An 8,562-nucleotide genomic window follows, 5' to 3' on the forward strand; every position below is an offset into this window, starting at 1 on the left:
TTTCTCTCTCTCCCTTCGTCTCTGAAATCAATAAAAAAAAATATTTTTTTAAAATTGCATGTGCACTCTGGGGAGAGAGTTGTAGAAGCCAAGAATGGCCCAAGGTTGAGCCCTGGAGGACGCCACCAGTTCAGCCAGGCAGAGAGGAGACGGCAGCTGGCGAAGGACAGGACTAAGGACGAGTGTTGGAATCGAGTAACTGTGTGTGCGTGACTGCAGGTTTTTGTGTGCCTTGTGTTCTCACGGGTGCTGGGCCTGCTCCCCGTCCTTCTCCTACAAAGGCGTCACTGGGCTCTGCTTTTACCTCCAAAGCAAGGGGCTGGGAGGGGAGCTTACCTGGGCGGACTGAAGATGTCTCTGTCGTTGCCACCTTTGAAGTGGTCTCCTGGCTCTTTTCCATCCTCATAGTGGCGGGGCGTCTGGCAGATGTGTCTTACGCTGCGGGAGGAAAACGCTGACCGTGGCATTAGTATAGAGTCAGTGTGGCCAAGGGGATCACAGCCCTGCTCCGTCTCACACCAGTTCTGTGGTTTCAAGGAAACTCACTCACTGCTCTCCATTTCCCTTTCCTCCCCTGTGAAGCGCGAGTACACTGCCTATCTCCATACTTGTGACGGGACAGAGGTTTCTGGATTTTTCATAATTATGAGCAGGATAAAAATCCTCTATTAAAAGGAAAAGACTCCGTGATTGGGTCAGAAGGCGAAATCCAACTACAGGCACTTCTTACAAGCGATGCATCGGAAACAGAGGCCCAGAAAGTTAAACCTGCAGGATGAGCCGAGGTGCAGCAGGCCAGGGAGGCGGCTGCGTCCGGGAAAGGGCAGCACCAGGGCTCCTCGCGATGGAACTTCTGCAAATTAACTGTGACCCCGACCACACAAATCTACGCGTGTGAAAAGTTGCATAGGGCGACGTGCACACACACACACAAATGAGCGGAGGAGGCTGATGAGATCTGAGTAAGTGGTTTGTATCCACATCCACTTCTTAGTTGTGATATTAGAGTTCGTAAGCCATTGTTGGCGGGGAAATTGGGTAAAGGGAGGTATGTAGGATCTCTCTGTATGGGAGTCTCTACTTTTCTCAAAAAAAATTTTTTAAAATATATATATTTTTTATTTCAAGAGAGGAAGAAAGAGGGAGAGAGAGATAGAAACATCCTGCACACCCCCAACTGGGGATGTAGCCCGCAACCCAGGCATGTGCCCTGACCAAGAATCGAACCGTGACCTCCTGTTTCATAGGTTGACACTCAACCACTGAGCCACGCCGGCCGGGCCAATTTCCTCAAAATTAACACTGAAAAACACAGCTTGCACCTACGAGAACGGCCACAATCCGGAACACTGACAACACCAAATGCTGGTGAGGATGCGGAGCCACAGGGACTCCTGGTCATCGCTGATGGAAATGCAAAGCGGCCCGGTCAGCTCGGACGACAGCTTATCAGGTTCTCACAAAATTAAACAGTCTCACCATGTGATCCAGCAATCGTGCTTCTCGGTATTTTACCCAAAAGGAGTTGAAAACTTGCGTCCACACAAAAACCTGCACAGGGATGTCTGCAGCAGATTTACTTATGGCTGCCAATACTTGGGAGCCGCTAAGATGACCTTCAGTCAGTAGGTGAGTGGATGGATAAACCGTGGGACATCCAGACAACGGAATATTATTCGGTGCTAAAGGAAACGAGCTATCAAGCCATGAAAAGACATGCAGGACCCTTCAGTGCCTATTGCTAAGTGACAGTAGCCGGTCGGAGAACGCTACACTCTCTCTGATTCTGACCAGGAGACGTTCTGGAAAAGGTAACACTTTGCAAGTGGAAAGATCAGGGGTTGGGAGAAGGGAGGGGTGAATAGGTGGAACACAGGATTTTTAGGAAATTGAACTTTCCTGTGTGATACTCTAATGGGGATACATGTCGTTATACAGTCATCTAAACCCATAGAATGCACAACACCGAGAGTGAGCCTTAATACAAACTATAGACTTCGGCTGATAATGATGGGTCCGTGTGGGCTCAGTAGGGAATGCTGGTAGTGGGGGCAGCTGTGGAAGCGTGGGGGCAGGAACTATATGGGAAATCTCTGTACCTTCCCCTCAATTTTGCTGTGAACCTAAAAAAATGTCTATTTTTAAATACCAGACATTGTATGCAGACACAAAACTAGGAGCATTGCAGCATTACCCATAGTTTTAAAAGCCTAAAGGCCACCCAGCATTCTTTCCAAGTGGATTGGTGAGGTAAGTTACGGCGTATCTAGCCATGACATGAGACACAGCCATGAAACCGAAAGAGGCGGCTGTGGAGGGGGCCCCCCATATAAAAGATCCCTGTGCTTGTGCAGGCAGGACGCTGGCTCACCCCGTGAAGGTCAGGGCTGAAAGACACGCTTGCTTGTCACCGACACCCTCCTGTACGTTTTGTCTCAGCCATGTGTCTGCTTGTGATGCCAACACACTTTTAAAGACTGTCTGCTCCCGGGAGTGGGTGCAATAATGAGCCCCCAACTTTATGTCCAGCTGGAACCTCTCAGAATGTGACCTTATTTGGAAAGAGGTCTTTGCAGATATAATTGGTTAAGGATCTTGAGATAAAATCATCCTCGGTTGAGGGTGGGCCTAAATCCAGTGCCTGGGGTCCTTATAAGAAGAGGAGAGGACACAGAGAGACACAGGAAAGAAGGCGATGCGCTGACAGAAGCAGAGACGGGAAGGGTAGCACCAGGGGTCCTTATGCTCAAGGACTGGACTGAGCCAATGGCTTGGGGGGCGGGGTGGGGGGCGGAAGCTGCAGAAGGCAAAGAAGGCTTGATCCCCTCTAGCGCCTGCTGGGGGACATTGGCGCTGCTCACACCTTGGTCTTGGACTTCTGACCTCCCCAACTGGGAGAGAACACATTTCTGCGGTTCAAGGCCTCCCAGTGTGTGGTCCTGTTCCTATGGCAGCCTTAGGAAAGGAACACATGGCTCTCATCTCCACCCCCGCCCTCCCGATCTGTGCATCCCCACCCCCTTGTCGTTGGCACTGGCTCCTGGGGCTGGTGGAGAAATGGCATCTTCCAGATATGCCCCCTCTCTCATGACCTCCTCCTTCCCCCCATCTCTACCCCCACCCCCTGGTCATTGGCACTCGCTCCTGGGGTTAGTGGAGAAGTGGCACCTTCCAGATATGCCCCCTTTCTCATGATCTCCTCCTTCCCTCTCTCCTCCTCCTGTTCTACTTCTAAAAAATCTTAGAAAACAAATCCTCCTTTACCTATTTTGACGTCACAAAAGCCCTTATAACCCGTTTTCCTCTAATTACTTCAATGAATGCAGATTTACAATAGACATTCCAGAAACAAAGAATATGATTCATCTGAACTCTCACCACACGGAAATAAACACTGCCAGCCCTTGATTTTACCAGCAAAACCAATTTAGACTCCTACTGCTCCTGCAGTTTTGCATGAATTGTTGTCACTTAACATTATATTCTAGTGGCTCCTCATATTACTAGAGCGTTTCAAACAGCTTAGAGGCCCTGTAACATCTCACCCTGTGGAGGTATCCTTTCGTATTTAATTGCTCCCCTGCTGTGGAATCCCTGGGTTGTTTGCAGTTCCAGTTTTTCTTTTATGAATAACTTGATCCTTATAGAAATGTTGGTCACATGTTTGGTTATTTTTGGGGGATAGTCTTTGAGGTAGAATTAATGCATCAAAGATTTTTTCAAAAAAGAAAAAAAAGGTTTTCACCTCTCTGGTTTATAAAGCTGGGTTGGGAGGATTTGCCTCCAGGGTGCCCATGGCCTATAATATAAGCCAGACATGCACCTACCTACTTTAGGCACCTTTAATCCTCTCTGAGGGCGTGAAATAGATGGTAATGTTATTCCCATTTTACATATCGGGAAACTGAGGCACAAGGAGACCGATGTCACCCAGTTGCTAAGTGGGAGAGCCCAGCGTGATTCCAGTTGATCTCAATCAGGGGTGAGTTTTCTCCCCAGGGGACATTGGTAATGTCTGTAGACATTGGTGGGAGGCAGGAGTGCTACTGGCATCTGAGGCTGCAATGCTCAGGGCGGCCCCAAAGAGAATGACCCCGTCCAGGACGTCAGTGGTGCTGAGGCTGAGAAACTGCCCTGGAGCCCTTCTCCACCAGCACCTGTGACACCCAGTTCTCATGTTAGTCCTCCCGGGCGGGCGAAGGGCAGAGGAGACAGCAGGGAGCTCTTTGGTCCAAACAGGTCCCCTCCCTACTGACCTCCCCGGATGTGAGAGGAGACAATGGGGTTGATGGCTGGATAAGCCATGTTTCGTTTCCTTTTTTAAATATATTTTTATTGATTTCAGAGAGGAAGGGAGAGGGAGAGAGAGATAGAAGTACCAATGATGAGAGCGAATCATTGATCTGGCTGCCTCCTGCACACCACACACTGGGGATCCAGCCCACAGCCCTGGCATGTGCCCTGGGAATCGAACTGGTTCATAGGTTGATGCTCAACCACGGAGCCACGCCAGCCCGGCTGAGCACTCATATTTCTGACGGTCTCTGTGTGCCTGCTTAGGGAGCCTTTAGTCCTCCCTGCACACCAACTCCCCCAGCATCCACTCTAAGCAAAGGTGGGTGACTCTGAAAACACAGCTTGGGGCCAGGCCCCCTCCTTCCCACAACTATCCCAAAGGGACCTACAATCCAGGAGATGCTGGGGTTGGCTTTGCACTTTTCACAACTCACCCAGCCTCTTTTCTCCTGCAAAGACGGCACCCCTAACCCTCGCCTGCAGGGAGCTCCCAGGGAAACACCTGTGTCTAGAGGTCTCCCACACTCTGGGAGCCAGGCCCTCTCCCATTAGGACCCTGGGGTCCCCCGGCCCATTGGAGGGGGAGAAACTCAATTTGGTTGGTCATATCACCCCTTAATCAGGTTTTCCTTTAAAGCAGCGGTCGCCAACCTCCAGGACCTCATGGACCACCGGTGGTGACCACTGCTGTAAACTTCACAGGGCCCATGAGGGAGAGATTCCCGTCCAGATTTATCAAAGAATTCACACTGCAGTCCTGGCCGGGTGGCTCAGTTAGAGCATCGTCCATATGCCCAGGTTGCGGGTTCGATCCCCAGTCAGGGACACACAAGAATCAACCAAAGAATGCACAAATAAATGGAACAACAAAACTCTCTCTCTCTCTTTCTCTCTCGCTCTCTCTCTCACTATCTCTATCTCTCCCACTTCCTCTCTCTCTAAAATTCAATTTAAAAAAAAAAGAAAAAGAATTTCAACTTCAGACCCTTTCCAGACTCATGTGTTCATAACTGGCAGGACAGGGAGGGACTTGAACCCTAGCAGCGCTGACCACAGCTCCTGGCCTGTAGCCCACCCCTCAGGCCCCAAGCAGCCCTCCCCCCTCTGCGTGTGCCTCACCTGCTCTCCCTGCAGCCTGTCCTCTGTCCTCGCCTCTCTGGGGCCTCAGGTCCACAGGGCGCTGTGAGCGTCCGTCCGTCCAGGCTGCGAGGACAATGAAGACAGTGCCCAGGGTCCAGCGGGTTTTGCTAACCAGGCACAGGCGCAAGCGCCACCCCCGGTCCCGCCCCTGGCCTGAGCAGGGATTGTGAAACTGCTCAGGGTGAAAAGTTCTTGGCGCAGAGAAGCCAAAGGTCCTCAGCACCTTCTCTGAGAAACACGGGGGCTTTCCCATACCTGGCTTTTGCTTTCGCTTTCCTTCTTGCTTCTTTTCTAGTAGATGTGAGGGGAGGGGGCCGTGCAACCAAAGGCAGAGGGCTGTGAGAGGGTGCAAGGACTCGGAAGTGAGCCGTTCCTCAACCGCCTTGGCCTCGATTCCCCATCTGTGAAATGGGTCTGAAAACAGCTCCTGTGGCACAGAGCCACGGTGAGGAGCCACGAGCAGACCACTCAGAGCCCGTGTGGAATGAGCAACCCACAGGGGCAGCTGTAAGGATTGTTGTCACATCTCTGTTCCACGGTGGGAGGGGGGACAGGAAAGCTCCCACACCTTACCTGAGGTGTGAAGTGCCAAATGCTCAGAACACAACTGCTTTCCTGGCTCATGGGGTGGTGAAATTTGACCTGAACTAGTGCAAGTTTATAGTTTTCACACACCCCACTTAGTTCGAATATTCATTGTTTCACTGCGAAAATATTGACTGTGCTGGACAAGGGAGGGCTGCTGAGATGTTACCCAATGTATTGTTAGGGTCACGGAAGGAGGAACGCAGGAACCCAAAGAGGTGAGGGATTATAAATGTACTAGAGGCCCAGCGCACAAAATCGCGTGAGACCCAGAAACCAGACCCCGAAACCCGCTGCGCTGGCGGGACTCATCAATGCATCTCCTGGTGACCGGTCGTTTGGTCGTTACAGTGTTATGGGCACTGGCCTTTTATAATATAGATTAAGTCACCTGGATACCAGATGGGCTGAGCCCCCAAATGGTGCCAGCACCCAAAGACTTTTAAAGGGCTCTAGGCGGGCTTTTTCTGGGCGGAGAATGCTCTGTGTGGGTCTGGGTTCTGGTGAAATCCGGAGAGGAGATGGTCTTAGCAAGTGGAATGTCCATACTGAAGTGGCCTAAATGGCAGTTCCCAGGGGAGGGGGTATCGATTCAGTTATTTGATCAGACCTAACATTATACTATCTGCACCCCCAAAATGGGAAACTCCAAAACACAACTGGCCACCATGATTTAAGATCTAGGATGGTGGTCCCCGACTCTCCCATTTTGCAGATGAGGAAACTGAGGCACAAGGAGACCGATGTCACGCAGTTGCTAAGTGGGAGAGCCCAGCGTGATTCCAGTTGATCTCAATCAGGGGTGAGTTTTCTCCCCAGGGGACATTGGTAATGTCTGTAGACATTGGTGGGAGGCAGAGGATGCTACTGGCATCTGAGGCTGCAATGCTCAGGGTGGCCCCACAAGAGAATGACCCCGTCCAGGACATCAGTGGTGCTGAGGCTGAGAAACTGCCCTGGGGCCCTTCTCCACCAGCACCTGTGACCCCCAGTTCTCAGGTTAGTCCTCCCAGGGGGTGGGGGGGGGGCAGAGGGGACAGCAGGGAGCTCTTTGGTCCGAACAGGTCCCCTCCCCACTGACCTCCCGGATGTGAGAGGAGACAATGGGGTTGATGGTGGGGTAAGCCCTGTTACTTCATTTGAGGGCTCACATTTCTTTTCCTTTTTTAAATATATTTTTTTTTATTTCAGAGAGGAAGGGAGAGGGAGAGAGAGATAGAAGCACCAATAATGAGAGCGAATCATTGATCTGGCTGCCTCCTGCACACCACACACTGGGGATCCAGCCCACAGCCCTGGCATGTGCCCTGGCTGGGAATGGAACTGGTTCATAGGTTGGTGCTCAACCACGGAGCCACGCCAGCCCGTCTGAGCGCTCATATTTTGACGGTCTCTGTGTGCCTGCTGAGGGAGCCTTTATTCCTCCCTGCACACCAACTCCCCCAGCATCCACTCTAAGCAAAGGTGGGTGACTCTGAAAACACAGCTGGGGCCAGGTCCCTCCTTCCCACAACTATCCCAAAGGAACCTACAATCCAGGAGACACTGGGGTTGGCTTTGCACTTTCCACAACTCACCCAGCCTCTTTTCTCCGGCAAAGAGGGCCCCCCTAACCCTCGCCTGCAGGGAGCTCCCAGGGAAACGCCTGTGTCTAGAGGTTTCCCACACCCTGGGAGCCTGTCCCTATCCCTTTAGGGCCCTGGGGTCACGGGCCTATTGGAGTGGGGGGGGGGGGAACTCCATTTGGTTGGTCATATCACCCCTTAATCAGGTTTTCCTTTAAACCAGTGGTTGCCAACCTTCAGGACCTCATGGACCACCGGTGGTGACCACTGCTATAAACTTCACATGGCCCGTGAGGGAGAGACTCCTGTCCTGATTTATCAAAGAATTCGCACTGCAGTCCTGGCCGGGTGGCTCAGTTTGAGCATCGTCCATATGCCCAGGTTGCGGGTTTGATCCCCAGTCAGGCACAAAGAAGAATCAACCAAAGAATGCACAAATAAATAGAACAACAAATCGATGTTTCTCTCTCTCTCTCTGTCTCTTCTTTCTCTCTCCCTTTCTCTCTCTCTAAAATTTAATTTTAAAAAAAGAAAAAGAATTTCAACTTCAGACCCTTCCCAGGCTCACAAAGTTCATAACTGGCAGGACAGGGAGGGACTTGAACCCTAGCAGCGCTGACCACAGCTCCTGGCCTGTAGCCCACCCCTCAGGCCCCAAGCAGCCCTCCCCCCTCTGCGTGTGCCTCACCTGCTCTCCCTGCAGCCTGTCCTCTGTCCTCACCTCTCTGGGGCCTCAGGTCCACAGGGCACTGTGATCCTCCGTCCAGGTTGGGAGGACAATGAAGGAAGTGCCCAGTGTCCAGCGGGTTTTGCTAACCAGGCACAGGCGCAAGCGCCGCCCCCACCCCCGCCTCCGCCACCTGCCCGCAGCTGCCAAGCTCTGTCCTGAGCAGGGATTGTGAAAAGGTCAAAGTTAAACATTCCTTGCACAGAGGTTCTGAGCACCTCTTCTGGGAAAACAGGGCTTACCGAGAAG

At 51.8% G+C, this 8,562-nt stretch overlaps 1 long non-coding RNA gene across 1 annotated transcript; it reads right to left on the bottom strand.

The window, feature by feature from the left end:
* Positions 1-3,558: 3,558 nt before the first annotated feature.
* Positions 3,559-8,353, bottom strand: LOC102246735. The gene is made up of 3 exons (XR_001360361.1): positions 8,275-8,353; positions 5,416-5,499; positions 3,559-3,640 (listed from the first exon to the last, which is right to left on the bottom strand). It is a non-coding gene; the product is annotated as an uncharacterized LOC102246735 (long non-coding RNA).
* Positions 8,354-8,562: the final 209 nt, after the last annotated feature.

This window comes from Myotis brandtii, unplaced genomic scaffold (assembly GCF_000412655.1).
Source record: "Myotis brandtii unplaced genomic scaffold, ASM41265v1 scaffold876, whole genome shotgun sequence".
NCBI lineage: Eukaryota > Metazoa > Chordata > Mammalia > Chiroptera > Vespertilionidae > Myotis > Myotis brandtii.